This window comes from Phyllobates terribilis, unplaced genomic scaffold (assembly GCF_046119375.1).
Source record: "Phyllobates terribilis strain yellow unplaced genomic scaffold, ASM4611937v1 Scaffold_4__5_contigs__length_816908805, whole genome shotgun sequence".
Taxonomy (NCBI): domain Eukaryota; kingdom Metazoa; phylum Chordata; class Amphibia; order Anura; family Dendrobatidae; genus Phyllobates; species Phyllobates terribilis.
Genome location: NW_027362764.1, coordinates 140,646,574 through 140,662,522, shown reverse-complemented (window position 1 = coordinate 140,662,522; position 15,949 = coordinate 140,646,574). Strand labels below are relative to the sequence as shown.

General features: G+C 47.6%; 1 protein-coding gene across 5 annotated transcripts in view; it reads left to right on the top strand.

Annotated features, from left to right (window-relative positions):
* Nucleotides 1-15,949, top strand: part of LOC141265124 (ATP-binding cassette sub-family B member 5-like) — a 476,628-nt gene that overhangs the window by 204,616 nt on the left and 256,063 nt on the right. The gene's annotated exons all lie outside the window — the stretch shown is intronic.

The window sequence follows — 15,949 nt, the reverse complement described above, 5'->3', positions numbered from 1 at the left end:
CACTGTCAGCAGAGGGTTGACTCTCCTGGGCTGCTGGAACAGGCTCTTCTGCCTCTGGAACCGCTTGCTCCTCTTCACCTTCCGGCTCTAGTGTTGGTTGTTGCTGGGCCGGTTGCAGGAAATGCAGGACGGGTACCACTATGGCATCATTTATGCGAGTCCAGGACTGAGGGAACTCTCCGAGAACGGTGCTGATCATTTCTTCCTTGTCCTCTGCGGGTTCAAGGTGACTCTGATCCTCTTCTGCACTACGGAGTTGCTCGGGGCACCTTTTGAGGTGGTCTCTGGAGACGACACTAGTGGTTTCTCCTCCGTCCTTGGTGATTGCGCACACCTTTGGGTTGTCGTGGTCAGACTGCAGTATGGTGTAGGGTTCCCTTTCCCACTGGTCGTCCAACTTATGTAGCCTTCTCTTCCGCTTTAGGACTTGCTCACCAGGTTCTAGGGGACCAGCAGGGGCGTGTTGGTTGAAGAGTTTTTCTTGCTTCTCTCTCACCTGGGCCAGGCTCTTCTCCACACTCTCCTGTACCTTCTTGTACTGCAGTTGCCTTTCCATATCCCAGTCTGCATCCGGGGAGGTGTCCTCAGGTATTAGGACTCCCATCTCCAGGTCTACGGGCAGCTTACCTGGTCTAGCTCGCATCAAGTAAGCCGGGGTGCAGTTTGTAGCGTTCACCGGGATATTGTTGTACATGTCTACCAGGTCCGGCAACTTTTCTGGCCACAGGCTGCGTTCCTCCAGGGGCAACGTCTTCAGGAGATCAATGACTATATTGTTCATCTTCTCACACATCCCGTTGGTTTGGGGGTGGTAAGGCGTTGTCCGAATCTTCTTACAGCCATAGAGGTTGCAGAACTCCTGGAAGATTTCAGCTTCGAACGCTGGACCCTGGTCTGTCAGGACCTGTTCCAGATACCCGTGTGGACGGCAGAAATATTGCTGGAAGGCTCGGGCCGCTGTTTGGGCTGTCAAGTCCTTTACCGGGACCACCACTAGAAAACGGGAATAGTGGTCCACGATTGTCAGGGCGTAGATGTATCCAGACCGGCTTGGAGCCAATTTGACATGGTCCAGAGCTACCAGCTCAAGAGGCTGCGTGGTGACGATGGGCCTCAAGGGTGTCTTCTGGCTGGTACGGTCCTTCCTCCTTAGGTGACAAGGGCCACAGTCTCTGCACCATTTTTCTACTGCTCCTCTCATGCCGACCGAAAAGAACCTTCTTCTTAGTAGGAACTCCAGTTTCTTCCAACCAAAGTGTCCCGCTCTGTCATGGTAAGCCCCCAGGACCATAGCTGCATCTCGCCTTGGGACCACGACTTGCCAGGTCAGCTCGTGCGTCCGGTGGTTGACAATCCTTCTGCACAACTTGCCTTCGTACAGGAACAGCTTGCTCTTCTCCTTCCATAGCTGCTTGGCTTCCTCTGGGGCATCTGGATCTAAGCGGGCGTCTTCCCAGGTCAGCAGATCTTTCACCAGGCGGACGGCAGGGTCACTATCTTGGGTCTCGGCCCAGCTGTGGTGAGGTAGGGGATTCATCATCACAGTTGTTAGATCCTCCTCCTTCACGCGGTGAGAGTGTTGAGCGGCTCCATACCGGTGAAACGCAGGGAGTTCTACCTCCTCCAGCTCTTCTGGGTCTTCGTCACCTTCAGGTAAGTGAGGCATCCTTGATAGGGCTGTCCGCGTTGGCGTTGGTTTTGCCTGCCCGGTACTTGATTAGTGTTGAGCCACCCCCGTAGTGTTCGAGTTCGGTTCGGTTCGTCAAACACCCGTGTGTTCGCCGAACTGTTCGTCGAACACCTTCGAACACCGTTAAAACCAATGGCAGGCAAACAAAAACACATAGAAACACATAGAAAACACCTTCAAAGGTGTCCAAAAGCTGACAAACTGCTCAGAAGACATAACTAACACATGGAATAGTGACAAGTACATATAGTCATGCGAAAAGAAAAGAGGTGGAGGAGTAAAAGGAAGGGGAGACACAGATATAGGCATGTCATGCCCTTCTAAAATCCAAAAAGTGAGAAGCCGACACGGCCAGTCCGCTCCTGCCCGTGCCACCTCCGTGTCGCCGGGTTTGTGCCAGAGCCGCGGTGAACCCTGACGGCCAGCCCCCCTCTCCCAATACTGGTGCCTGTCCGCTGGTGGGTCGAGCGAGCCCCCCTGTGGTGGAGGCAGCTCTAAGCTTTTTAATTTAAATTGTCTCTCTAATTTGAATGAATACACTTTAAATCCATTTACAAGGATCTATTGGAGGGCAAGTCTCATGCCAGCAGCCGCGGTAATTCCAGCTCTAGTAGCGTCCACTAAAGCTGCTGCAGTTAAAAAGCTTTTATAAGGATCGAGCTCGGCTGTCCACCGCAAGGCATCCTACTGCCAGTCCCAGCCCCTATGCCTTGGGGTGCCTCCTGATGCTCTTCACTAAGTATCCCATGGTCCCGAAGCATTTCCTTTGAAAAAATTAAGTGTCTAAACTACAGGTGGTGTAGCTTGCTTAACAGCCGGGATAATCCGCTGACTAGCAGACACTGCTACTAGGCACAAAGTATTTCCTGGGCTAGATGCAGTTAAAAATTTGTAATTAGATACTCTCGTTGGATGCTGAGAAAGCATTCCATAGAGTCTCCTGGCACGCCATATATGATTCTCTTAAAAAGCTTGGGGTAGGGGTCTAGGGGACCCTTTTATAGCCAAAATCACGGCCCTGTATCGCAATACGTCACCTAGGCTGAAGATAAATGGAACTGTAGCACCCTGAGGGCTCGGTTGCTACAGACGTATTGCACCTCACCCAGAGGTGTGATATCTCACTCTCAGGTAAGGATGGAGTGTGGATCAGGACCCGACACCTGCATGCATTACACCACATTGCCGTGGGGCAGGGCGACCAATATGCCCCTGAGATGGGCACGACAGTCCCTGTCCCTGGCTGGAGTGGGGGGAGGGAACACTGAGGAAGGGGAACCCTGTAGTGCAGGAGCAGGGAGGAAGCAGTTCCTGGGTGCATTGAGAAGGGAGTATAAAAGGTGGGCACCATCTTAGTTCAGTGCAGAGAAGTCTGAGCAGAAGTGGCAGGGAGCAGGGGCTCTGCATGAGCTCTGCTCCGGAGGCGGGCCTAGTAACAGAGGCCCAGGCCTGGAAGAGGGAGAAGGAAGGAAGAGGAGCAGAGAAGGCTCCAGGAACGAGGAATGAAGGGATCCCAGGGGTGCGGACGGGCGAGTCGCCACCGCACGCCCGAATCCACCTGCGTGGAGGGGTCAGGCCAAAGGGGGAGACCGGTCCCCAAACTAGTGGAGGCAGGAAACGACCCTCAGCTAGAAACCGGAGGCTCTGACATTTTATGTGGCGCAGCCCCTCGCTACACCCGGTAGGAAGGCACCACATAGGGTCAGGGAAACTGGCGCCAAGTTTACCAAGAGGAGGCCCGAGGCAGCCGGACAGAAGTGTTGGTAAGAAAGGCCAGACAAAGGACACACAAAGGGGGTCCTGTGAAGTGCTCCAAAGTTATCTGAGAGTTGTCTGAGCCCCTCACCTGGTGAGCACAGTACGACGTGGGCAGCCGTTACCTGCAGACGTGGTCTGGATAATAAGAACTGTGAGTAAAGGCCCTGGACTGCATCACTGACTCCGTGTCGTTACTGCTGCTGCCCTGCACCATCACCCCCATCCTCCGCATACACTGCCCTGAGGCTATACTCCTCCCGTGGGGAGTTATGCTACGCTCTGCTGCACCCACAACACCAGCCTCAGCGGTCTGCCCTGTAGCGGCGGTTCACTCTGACCGCAATCCACGGGTGGCGTAGTCGGACATTTAAACATCAAAACCACATAAATAGTTCCGCCACTGGTTTGACCGCCCTGAGCCACGGAACCGGGTCGCCGCCACGAAGACTACAACCACCAGCATCCACCAAAAAGGGTCCGGCTCCGGGTGTCCCAAGGCCCAGGGGGTGCGTCAGAACATTTTCATCACCTTTCACAATCACCAATGGGACAAGGCAGGGATGTCCTCTGTCCCCTCTCTTATACGTCCTAGTGACGGAGCACCTGCTCTCATCAATTCGCCATAACCCCAATATTAGGTGGATTGAGGTGGGAGGCACCGAGTACAAGTGCTCTCTATTTGCTGATGATGTCCTAGTATATATCACTCAATCACATATATCCATCCCTGCTGTTATGGCTGAAATAGATCACTTTATTACATGGTAAAATTTTAAAATCAATGCAGCGAAGTCTGAGGCCCTCGATGTCTCCCTCCCCAAATCCATATTTCCTCCCCAATTCCATCCAGTCCAACTTTCCCTTTGCCTGGCCCTCACAGGGTATCAAATACTTAGGAATTCCTATTCATAGAGACCTCTCCCATCTATGTTATCTTAATTTTGGGCCCTTTATTGAACAATTCCATACAGACCACGGTTGGCAAGTTAGAACTGTAAGATTCACTACGTGAACCACTGGTGTTTTGTGGAAAAGCACATGTACACTGCGTTCCAAATTATTATGCAACAAGTGTTTAGGAGTGATAAGGGAAGAATTTGTTTGTTTGTCAGTTAAACTCATTGATGGTGATGTGTGTCAGGGCTCTTTATATCACTGTAAGCAATTGCAGACACCTGTGCTAATTAGTTTGGCAGGTGTGTCCAATGAAAGGCAAGACTACTTAAGAAGGCTCTCTCACATTATTAAGCAGCCTACATTTTCTGCCAAAATGGGAAAGAAAAAGGATGTGTCGGCTGCTGAGAAGCAACAAATTGTGGAGTGTTTAGGTCAAGGCATGACTACAATCAACATTGTGCGATGATCAGGATGAAGTGTCTTGGCAATCAAGAAGTATGTAGCTGATTCACAGTACACACGTGTGCGTGCTGATAAGGGCAAATTGAGGACTCTTTCCTACAGGCAATTACGTCAGGTTAAAAGAGCAGCGGCAAGAAAGCCTTGTCATAGCAGCAGACAAGTTTTTGAAGCTGCTGGTGCCTCCAACGTCCCCTGAACAACAAGATGCAGGGTCCTTCAGAGGTTTGCAGCTGTGCATACGCCATCCTGTCGACCTCCTCTATCCACTTCACACAAGCAGAAACGGCTCCAGTGGGCCAAACATTACATGAAGACTGATTTCAAAACTGTTTTGTTCACGGATGAGTGCCGTGCAGCGCTCGATGGTCCAGATGGATGGAGTGGAGGATGGCTGGTTGATGGACACCCCACGCAAACACGGCTACAGCGCCAACAAGGAGGAGGTGGAGGAATGTTTTGGGCTGGAATCATGGGGAGAGAGATTGTCGGCCCCTTTAGGATCCCTGAAGGCGCTAAAGATGAACTCCATAATGTATGTGGATTTTCTCAAACAGCACTTCCTGCCATGGTTCAAGAAGAAGAACCGTGTATTTCACAGCAAGATCATTTTTCTGGATGATAATGCACCATCTCATGCTGCACATAAAACATCTGCATCTCTGGCTGATATGGGCATAAAAGGGGACAAACTTATGGTGTGACCCCCATGCTCCCCTGACCTCTACCCCATTCAGAACCTTTGGAGCATCATTAAAAGGAGTGTCTATGATGGCGGGAGGCAGTTCACATCTAAGCAACAGCTCTGGGAGGGTATTCTGTCCTCATGCAAAACAATTGAAGCAGAAACCATCCAAAACCTGACAAATTCAATGGACGAGAGAGTTCAGAAGCTCCTTTCGAACAAGGGGTCCTATGTGAAAATGTAACATCACTTACAATAAAGTTTTGAGTTGAAAACTGTTTGATTTCAGTTTCTAACAACCTCCTAATGCTTATAATTTCAAAAATGACCATTTTTTTGGTCTTTATTAAAATGAAAAGGTTGATCGAAAAGTTTGGGGGATCTAAGAGTGTGGCAACCCAATAGTCATGATTACTTCGAATTCTGACAATATGAGGGTCATGCTGCAGGTAGTGCAGCAAGAAGGCACTTATGTGTCTTGCGCATCTCGGAGCCCCAAAATTATTTTCCGGGCTAGATGCAGCTAAAAATTATTTTTAATTTTAAATCTGGTGGAGCTTATTATAGATGGCCTAATAGGATCAGTGCTGCACACTGCTACAAAGCCCAAATTATTTTCCAGTCAAGATACAGATAAACATGACTAGTAATTTGAAAGCTTAAAACGGTTGGTAGGGTGATTTTAACCAATCATCAAGCTTTTACTCTCCCCAGGATGACACAGGGGTAGAAAAGTCGTTTCGGATCCATGATTTGTTCATCTTTATGAACGTGAGTCTGTCTACATTATCAGTGGAGAGCCGCGTGCGCTTATCTGTCAGCACACCACCAGCAGCGCTGAACACACGTTCAGACAGAACGCTGGCTGCGGGGCATGACAAGATCTCCAAGGCGTAAGTGGCTAGCTCCGGCCATTTATCCAGATTGTAAGCCCAAAAAGAGCAAGGGTCCAGTGACACAGTCGTGGCTTCAATGTTTACTTGGAGATACTCCTGTACCATCGTCTCTAGGCGTTGACTATGTGTCAGACTTCTTGTCTCCTGTGGCCTTGCAAAGGATGGGCTAAAAAAGTGGTGAAATGATTCCGCAAAATTGATGTTACCAGCAGATACTGTGGTTCTGTTACGATTTGAGTGCTGAACACTTGACGGTCCCACGGTTGGCAAGTTGGAACTGTGAGATTCACTACGTGCACCACTGGTATTTTGTGGAAAAGCACATGTAAGATTCTGCAACAGTCTCTGCTGATACTCCTGCATGCGTGCATCCCTTTCTATGGCAGGAATAATTTCTGCAAATTTACTTTTGTACCGGGGATCTAACAGTGTGGCAACCCAGTAGTCAGGATTATTTCTAATTCTCACAATTCGAGGGTCATGTTGCAGGTAGTGCAGCAAGAAGGCACTCATGTGTGTTGCGTATCCAGGAGCACCAAGTCCCTGTTGTGTTGGTGGCGAGGTAACAATCATGCTTCCTTCCTCTGTCCTCTCCCCCCAACCTCGCACAACAGAAATGTGATCAAGGTCTCCCTCATCTGATGAGTCTTCCATCAGTTCTTCCTCCACTTCTTCCTGGGCTTCTGCACCTTCCTCACTAGTTTGGCTGCTACCATGCGCCCTGGTAAAACCATCTCCCCCACCCTCACATGCCTGCCGCCTTGGTGCTGCCGACCGTCTGGACCTTGCAGATGTTAGCCCTTCCGCATACAACTCCTCCTCCTCTACTTCCTCCACCTCCTCTTGTGCCACCACCTGACTCCGAATTCTGTTTAACATGTGCTCCAGCATGTAAATCACCGGAATAGTCATGCTGATAATGGCATCGTCAGCACTAAACATCTTCGTCGCCATTTCAAAACTGTGCAGAAGGGTGCATAGGTCCCTGATCTGAGACCACTCCTCCAGCGTGATTTGCCCCACCTCTGAATCTCGTTGGCCCAGGCTATACGTCAGAACGTATTGCACCAGGGCTTGTCGGTGCTGCCACAGTCGCTGCAACATGTGCAGAGTTGAATTCCACCGGGTAGGCACATCGCATTTTAGCCGGTGAAGTGGCAGGCCCAACGACTTCTGTAGAGATGTAAGTCGCTGAGCTGCGGGATGCGAACGGCGGAAGTGAGCACACAGCGACCGTGCCCTCTGCAGAAGGCCATCTAGTCTGGGATAGTGGGCTAAAAATTGCTGGACAACCAGGTTCAACACGTGAGCCATACAAGGCACGTGTGTGACATTGCCCCGGCGAAGGGCCGCACCCAGGTTTGCAGCATTGTCGCACACGGCCTTCCCTGGTTTCAGGTCCAGTGAAGACAACCATTCATGAAATTGGTTCTCCAGAGCTGACCACAACTCCTCAGCTGTGTGACTCACATTTCCCAGACATTTCAAAGTAAAAACCGCCTGATGACATTGAGCCCTACTGCCAGCATAGTAAGGAGGTGTGCAGGATCCCTTCTGCGCAGTTAGAAAGCTTGTGGCATGACCAGACAGGCTTTGGGTGCAGGTGGAAGACCGAGAGGAGGTTGAGGAGGCAGAAGCAGTGGAGGAACTTTGACATAAAGAGTATTGACGCACAACTCGTGGGGACGGCAAGACTTGGACAGCAGCCCCTTGTCCTGCTGTCACCATAGTTACCCAGTGCCCAGTCAGCGACATGTAACGCCCCTGTCCATGCCTACTCGTCCAAGTGTCTGTGGTGAAATGCACCCTGTCACACACAGAGTTTCTCAAAGAAGCGGTGATGTTGTGTGCGACATGCTGGTGGAGCGCAGGCACACCTTTCTTTGAGAAGTAGTGCCGACTGGGCATCTGGTACTGGGGCACTGCGACGGACATAAGGTCTCGAAAATCCTCTGTGTCCACCAGGCGGAAAGGCAGCATTTCTGTAGCCAAGAGCTTGCAGATGGTGAAATTCAACTTCTTAGCTTTCTCATGGCTAGGAGGAAATGGTCTTTTACTTGTCCACATCTGAGGGACCGAGGGCTGGCTATTGTGCTTAGACGGGGTTGATAAGGGTGTCCCCGGCAAACTGCCGGTCTGTGAGGAAGATGCAGGCGGACATGTTAGGTTGCCTTGATCCAAAGGTGGTGCTATCGATGTCGGACAGCGCTCAACACCAGCTGGTGTTACCACCTCCAAAGAAAATGATGACCTGCCAAGCACGCTGGCTGTTGCGGGTAAAGAGGTGGCAGGTCTGCGCCCCAAAACAGGTGTGACTGCTGTCCCCCCAGTCACAGAGGATGAAGAGGCCGCGGATGCACAAGATATGGCAGACGGTGGTTGGCCCGGCCGGCTAGGCCGCATTGTAGCACACTGAGCTTCCCACTGCAACTTATGCTTCATGTCCATGTGCCGGTTCATGCATGAAGTACTCAAACTATGTATTTTTTGGCCTCTACTTAGCTTTTGCTGACAAATGTTACAGATAACACGAGTTGGGTCATCTTTATCGATCTGAAAAAATGCCCAGGTTATGCAAGGCTTAGCACCCATGTGACCTGAAGAGCCACCACGACTTGTGGTGAGAGGCAGAGTTGTGTTTGAGGATGCAGTTGTTGACGTGCTTCCAGTACTACGTCTCTGTCCAGGAAGGCGCAACCTGACCTCGTCGTCACTAGCATCTTCCTCCACCTCCTCTGCTGACCTCATCTCTTGGCTGACTGTGGGTTGACAGTAAGTGGGATCTCCAACCTCATCATCATCACCCTGTATGTTATCACACCCGTCGTCCTCAGAGCCAACCTGTTCCTGCCCTGACAAAAAACTAAAGTTGTCGCTCCAATCAGGTATTTGAGTCTTATCATCGTCTTCCTCATTGTCTCCACCAACAGGAGTTACAGTTTGGGAATGAGGGTCTACATTATGGTCAGAACCTTCTGCGTCTGGTCCTGGATCCGACTCATAAAGATTCTGGGCATCAGTGCAGATCATTTCCTCATCTGGATTCACAGAAGCGCTGCAGTCGACCTCTGATTCCCAGGCTATAGTATGAGTAAACAGCTCTGCAGACTCAACCATCTGTTCTACCTCATACTCAGACGGGCAGCTGGAGATTTGGGAGCTGTGAGGAAGCAAGTGCGATTGGGGTGACACCTTTGAGGACTGGAGTATTTGTGATGTTGAAGTTGATGTGGAGGAGAGCCCACTTAAAGGAGCACTTGATATCCGTTGAAGCACCTGCTGTTTTTGTGCCTCATCTGGAATTTGTAGCGATTGGCGTGGCCGTAAGAAAGGGATCTTATCACATTGTCCGCTAAAAGAAGTAGACATTTTAGTTTGGCTGGAAGATGGTCTTTCTTCTGCAGATGTTACTGTTGCTTTAACACCTACCCCACGGACACAACCTTTTTTCCCCTTCCTAACACGCCTATTCCCCTTTCCACCAGCAGCAGGCCTTTTTCCACTCATTTTGGTGGTTAACTAATTCACAACTCTGGAGTTGTTTGCACAAAAAAAACAATGGATGGTAACCGAGCAGAGCTGAGTGGCCAAACTGTGGTATTAGGCCAAAACTATTGGCTGGGTTAGATGCAGAAAAAAATTATATTCAATTTACAACCTGATGGAGGTCAGTATAGATGGACTAATACAACAAGTCCCACACACAGCTAGAAGCCCAATATTTTTTCAGAGGTAGATGCAGAAAAAAATATATTCAGTTTGCAACCTGATTGAGGTCAGTATAGATGGACTAATACAACAAGTCCCACACACAGCTAGAAGCCCAAATATTTTTTCAGAGGTACTGTAGATGCAGATAAAAATTATTTTTAATTTGCAACCTGATGGAGGTCAGTATAGATGGACTAATAGAGAAAGTCCGACACACTGCTAGAAGGCCAAATATTTTTTCAGAGCTAGATGCAGAAAAAAATTAGATTCAGTTTGCAACCTGATGGAGGTCTGTATAGATGGATTAATAGAACAAGACCCACACACAGCTAGAAGCCCAATATTTTTTCAGAGGTAGATGCAGAAAAAAATATATTCAGTTTGCAACCTGATGGAGGTCAGTATAGATGGACTAATACAACAAGTCCCACACACAGCTAGAAGCCCAATATTTTTTCAGAGGTAGATGCAGAAAAAAATATATTCAGTTTGCAACCTGATGGAGGTCAGTATAGATCAGGGTTCCCCAACTCCAGTCCTCAAGGCCCACCAACAGGTCATGTTTTCAGGATTTCCTTAGTATTGCACAGGTGATAATTCCATCACCTGCACAGGCAATAATTCCATCACCTGTGCAATACTAAGGAAATCCTGAAAACATGACCTGTTGGTGGGCCTTGAGGACTGGAGTTGGGGAACACTGGTATAGATGGACTAATACAACAAGTCCCACACACAGCTAGAAGCCCAATATTTTTTCACAGGTAGATGCAGAAAAAAATATATTCAGTTTGCAACCTGATGGAGGTCAGTATAGATGGACTAATAGAGAAAGTCCGACACACTACTAGAAGGCCAAATATTTTTTCAGAGCTAGATACAGAAAAAAATTATATTCAGTTTGCAACCTGATGGAGGTCAGTATAGATGGATTAATAGAACAAGACCCACACACAGCTAGAAGCCCAATATTTTTTCAGAGGTAGATGCAGAAAAAAATATATTCAGTTTGCAACCTGATGGAGGTCAGTATAGATGGACTAACAGAGAAAGTCCCACACACTACTAGAAGGCCAAATATTTTTTCAGAGCTAGATGCAGAAAAAAATTATATTCAGTTTGCAACCTGATGGAGGTCTGTATAGATGGATTAATAGAACAAGACCCACACACAGCTAGAAGCCCAATATTTTTTCAGAGGTAGATGCAGAAAAAAATATATTCAGTTTGCAACCTGATGGAGGTCAGTATAGATGGACTAATACAACAAGCCCCACACACAGCTAGAAGCTCAAATATTTTTTCAGAGGTACTGTAGATGCAGATAAAAATTATTTTGAATTTGCAACCTGATGGAGGTCAGTATAGATGGACTAATAGAGAAAGTCCGACACACTGCTAGAAGGCCAAATATTTTTTCAGAGGTACTGTAGATGCAGATAAAAATTATTTTTAATTTGCAACCTGATGGAGGTCAGTATAGATGGACTAATAGAGAAAGTCCGACACACTACTAGAAGGCCAAATATTTTTTCAGAGCTAGATGCAGAAAAAAAATATATTCAGTTTGCAACCTGATGTAGGTCAGTATAGATGGACTAATACAACAAGTCCCACACACAGCTAGAAGCCCAATATTTTTTCAGAGGTAGATGCAGAAAAAAATATATTCAGTTTGCAACCTGATGGAGGTCAGTATAGATGGACTAATACAACAAGTCCCACACACAGCTAGAAGCCCAAATATTTTTTCAGAGGTACTGTAGATGCAGATAAAAATTATTTTGAATTTGCAACCTGATGGAGGTCAGTATAGATGGACTAATAGAGAAAGTCCGACACACTGCTAGAAGGCCAAATATTTTTTCAGAGGTACTGTAGATGCAGATAAAAATTATTTTTAATTTGCAACCTGATGGAGGTCAGTATAGATGGACTAATAGAGAAAGTCCGACACACTACTAGAAGGCCAAATATTTTTTCAGAGCTAGATGCAGATAAAAATTATATTCAATTTGCAACCTGATGGAGGTCAGTATAGATGGACTAATAGAACAAGTCCCACACACAGCTAGAAGCCCGAATATTTTTTCAGAGGTACTGTAGATGCAGATAAAAATTATTTTTAATTTGCAACCTGATGGAGGTCAGTATAGATGGACTAATACAACAAGTCCCACACACAGCTAGAAGCCCAATATTTTTTCAGAGGTAGATGCAGAAAAAAATATATTCAGTTTGCAACCTGATGGAGGTCAGTATAGATGGACTAATACAACAAGTCCCACACACAGCTAGAAGCCCAATATTTTTTCAGAGGTAGATGCAGAAAAAAATATATTCAGTTTGCAACCTGATGGAGGTCAGTATAGATGGACTAATACAACAAGTCCCACACACAGCTAGAAGCCCAAATATTTTTTCAGAGGTACTGTAGATGCAGATAAAAATTATTTTTAATTTGCAACCTGATGGAGGTCAGTATAGATGGACTAATAGAGAAAGTCTGACACACTACTAGAAGGCCAAATATTTTTTCAGAGCTAGATGCAGAAAAAAATTATATTCAGTTTGCAACCTGATGGAGGTCAGTATAGATGGACTAATACAACAAGTCCCACACACAGCTAGAAGCCCAATATTTTTTCAGAGGTAGATGCAGAAAAAAATATATTCAGTTTGCAACCTGATGGAGGTCAGTATAGATGGGCTAATACAACAAGTCCCACACACAGCTAGAAGCCCAAATATTTTTTCAGAGGTATTGTAGATGCAGATAAAAATTATTTTGAATTTGCAACCTGATGGAGGTCAGTATTGATGGACTAATAGAGAAAGTCTGACACACTACTAGAAGGCCAAATATTTTTTCAGAGCTAGATGCAGAAAAAAATTATATTCAGTTTGCAACCTGATGGAGGTCAGTATAGATGGACTAATACAACAAGTCCCACACACAGCTAGAAGCCCAATATTTTTTCAGAGGTAGATGCAGAAAAAAATATATTCAGTTTGCAACCTGATGGAGGTCAGTATAGATGGACTAATACAACAAGTCCCACACACAGCTAGAAGCCCAATATTTTTTCAGAGGTAGATGCAGAAAAAAATATATTCAGTTTGCAACCTGATGGAGGTCAGTATAGATGGCCTAATACAACAAGTCCCACACACAGCTAGAAGCCCAAATATTTTTTCAGAGGTACTGTAGATGCAGATAAAAATTATTTTGAATTTGCAACCTGATGGAGGTCAGTATAGATGGACTAATAGAGAAAGTCCGACACACTGCTAGAAGGCCAAATATTTTTTCAGAGCTAGATGCAGAAATAAATTAGATTCAGTTTGCAACCTGATGGAGGTCAGTATAGATGGACTAATAGAATGATGCTATGCCCAAAAGATTTTACTTCACTAGGTGCAGTAAAAAAATTGGTATTCTATACACAGGTGGTATATCTTGCAACACAGATAGGCTACTCCACTGACTAACACACTCTGCAATAGGCCAAAAAGGATTAGCTTTGCTAGATTCAGCCAAATGCTGTGAAAAAAACTTGCACAGCACTGGCACAGACCTGCCTGGCAAAAACTGATAGGAACTGATGTAACCTAGTCCTGAAAAGGACTCCAATTACAATTAGTCTTTACTCCCACAACCTATCTATTTAAGAGCACAGACCTGCCTGATAAAAGTCGTAGGAAATGCTGTAACCTAGTCCTTAAAAGGACTGCAATCACAACTATTCCCTACTCCCAAGCTATCTGTATATTTGTGCGAAAATTGGCTTGAAATTAACAAGGTATAGCGCACACAGCAACAGCGGTGCCGTCTAACACGCAGCTGCAGCAGTGAGAAAATGGTGGCGACGGGGAAAATGGCTTGGTCTTATAGGGCAAGGACATGTGACATACACTGCCAATGACACATGCCCTTGCTTGTGTGAAAAAAAGCACTTCGCTCCGTGTGTGCGTTGCTGATAGGCTGACAGATTGCTCCTCCCCACTGTAAATGCGGGAAAGAGAAAAAAAAATGGAGATCTTCATTGTTCCTGCAGAGATCCATCCCCTGCCCCTCCCCCCACCCCGCTGTACACTCAAACTGCGTATTAACATTAATTTTCATCATTACTGAGAAAAAATCCAGTTATGATTTTGGTGCACGAACAGTTATCGAACATAACCTCGAACAGCCGAATTTTTCTCAAATTGTTCGTGTTCGCCGAACGGCTCGAACACCGCCCAAAACAGCTTGAATTTGAGATTGGCGAACAGTTCGAGTAGAACAACGCTCATCTCTATACTTGATCACGAAGTCATAGTTGGAGAGACGGGCCATCCACCGCTGTTCCAGGGCACCCAGTCTTGCATTGTCCAGGTGTGTCAACGGGTTGTTGTCCATGTACACGGTGAACTTTGCGGAGGCCAGGTAATGCTTGAAGCGTTCCGTCACGGCCCACACCACCGCCACGAATTCTAGCTTGAAGGAGCTGTAATTCTCCGGGTTCCTCTCGGTGGGCCTCAGCTTCCGGCTGGCGTATGCGATCACCCGTTCTCTGCCCTGTTGGTTTTGGGACAGTACGGCTCCCAGTCCTACATTACTGGCGTCTGTGTGGAGAATGAAAGGCTGGCCATAATCAGGGTAGGCCAGGATCTCGTCCCCTGTGAGGGCCATCTTTAGCTGGCGGAAGGACTCCTCTTCCGGTTTATCCCACTTGAAGGGTGGCTTTTGACTCCTGGACTTAGACTGTCCGATCAGGAGGTCCTGCATAGGAGCTGCCATCTTAGTGAACCCGGGGATGAACCTTCGGTAGTAGCCTACCAACCCGAGAAACTGTCTCACCTCTTTGATGTTCGAGGGGCTTGGCCAGCTCTTGATTGCCGTGACCTTGTCAGGTTCGGGGGCCACTCCTTCCGCGCTTACCACGTGCCCTAGGTACTGGACCTTTGGTTTCAGCAGGTGACACTTCGATGGTTTCACCTTCAGGCCATAGCCTGCCAGGGCTTCGAACACCTCGGCCAGGTGCTTTAGATGGTCCTCGTAGGTCTTCGAATAGACGATCACGTCGTCCAGGTAGAGGAGGACCGTCTCGAAGTTTCGGTGCCCTAGACAGCATTCCATCAGCCGCTGGAAAGTCCCTGGTGCGTTGCAGAGCCCGAAAGGCATACAGTTGAACTCACTCAGTCCCATCGGGGTGGTGAAGGCGGTCTTCTCCTTGTCAGCCTCTGCCACAGGAACCTGCCAGTACCCGCTAGTAAGGTCCAAAGTAGAAAAGAAGTTAGCAGATTTTAGTGCGGCTAAAGACTCTTCTATTCTAGGCAGCGGATATGCGTCTTTGTGGGTGATACGGTTGATTTGTCTATAGTCCACGCACATTCTCATGGTGCCGTCTTTCTTTTTGACCAGAACCAAGGGGGCTGCCCAGGGGCTACAACTGTCTCTAATGACCCCAGCTTCTTTCATCTCCCTTAGCATACCCTTGGCGTTCTGATAATGTGCAGGGGGTACAGGTCTGTGCCTCTCTTTTATTGGTGGATGGCTCCCTGTGGGGATGTGGTGTTCTATCCCTTTTACTCTGCCGAAGTCTAGCGGGTGCTTCCTAAAGACTCTCTCGTACTCCTGTACCACCCAGTAGACTCCATGTTTTTGGTGCAGGGGAGTGGAGTCAGCACCCACGGGGAGTTTCTGGCACCAGTCCTCCTTTTGTTTCTGGGAGCCATTACCCTCCGCCTGTGGAGATGGAGGCAAGGGTTCCACGGCCCTGATAGCTTTGTGTTCGACGACAATCAGTTTGGCGAGTGTAGTGTACCTGGGTAAGTGTACTTCCCTCTCCCCAATGTTGAGGATGCGGA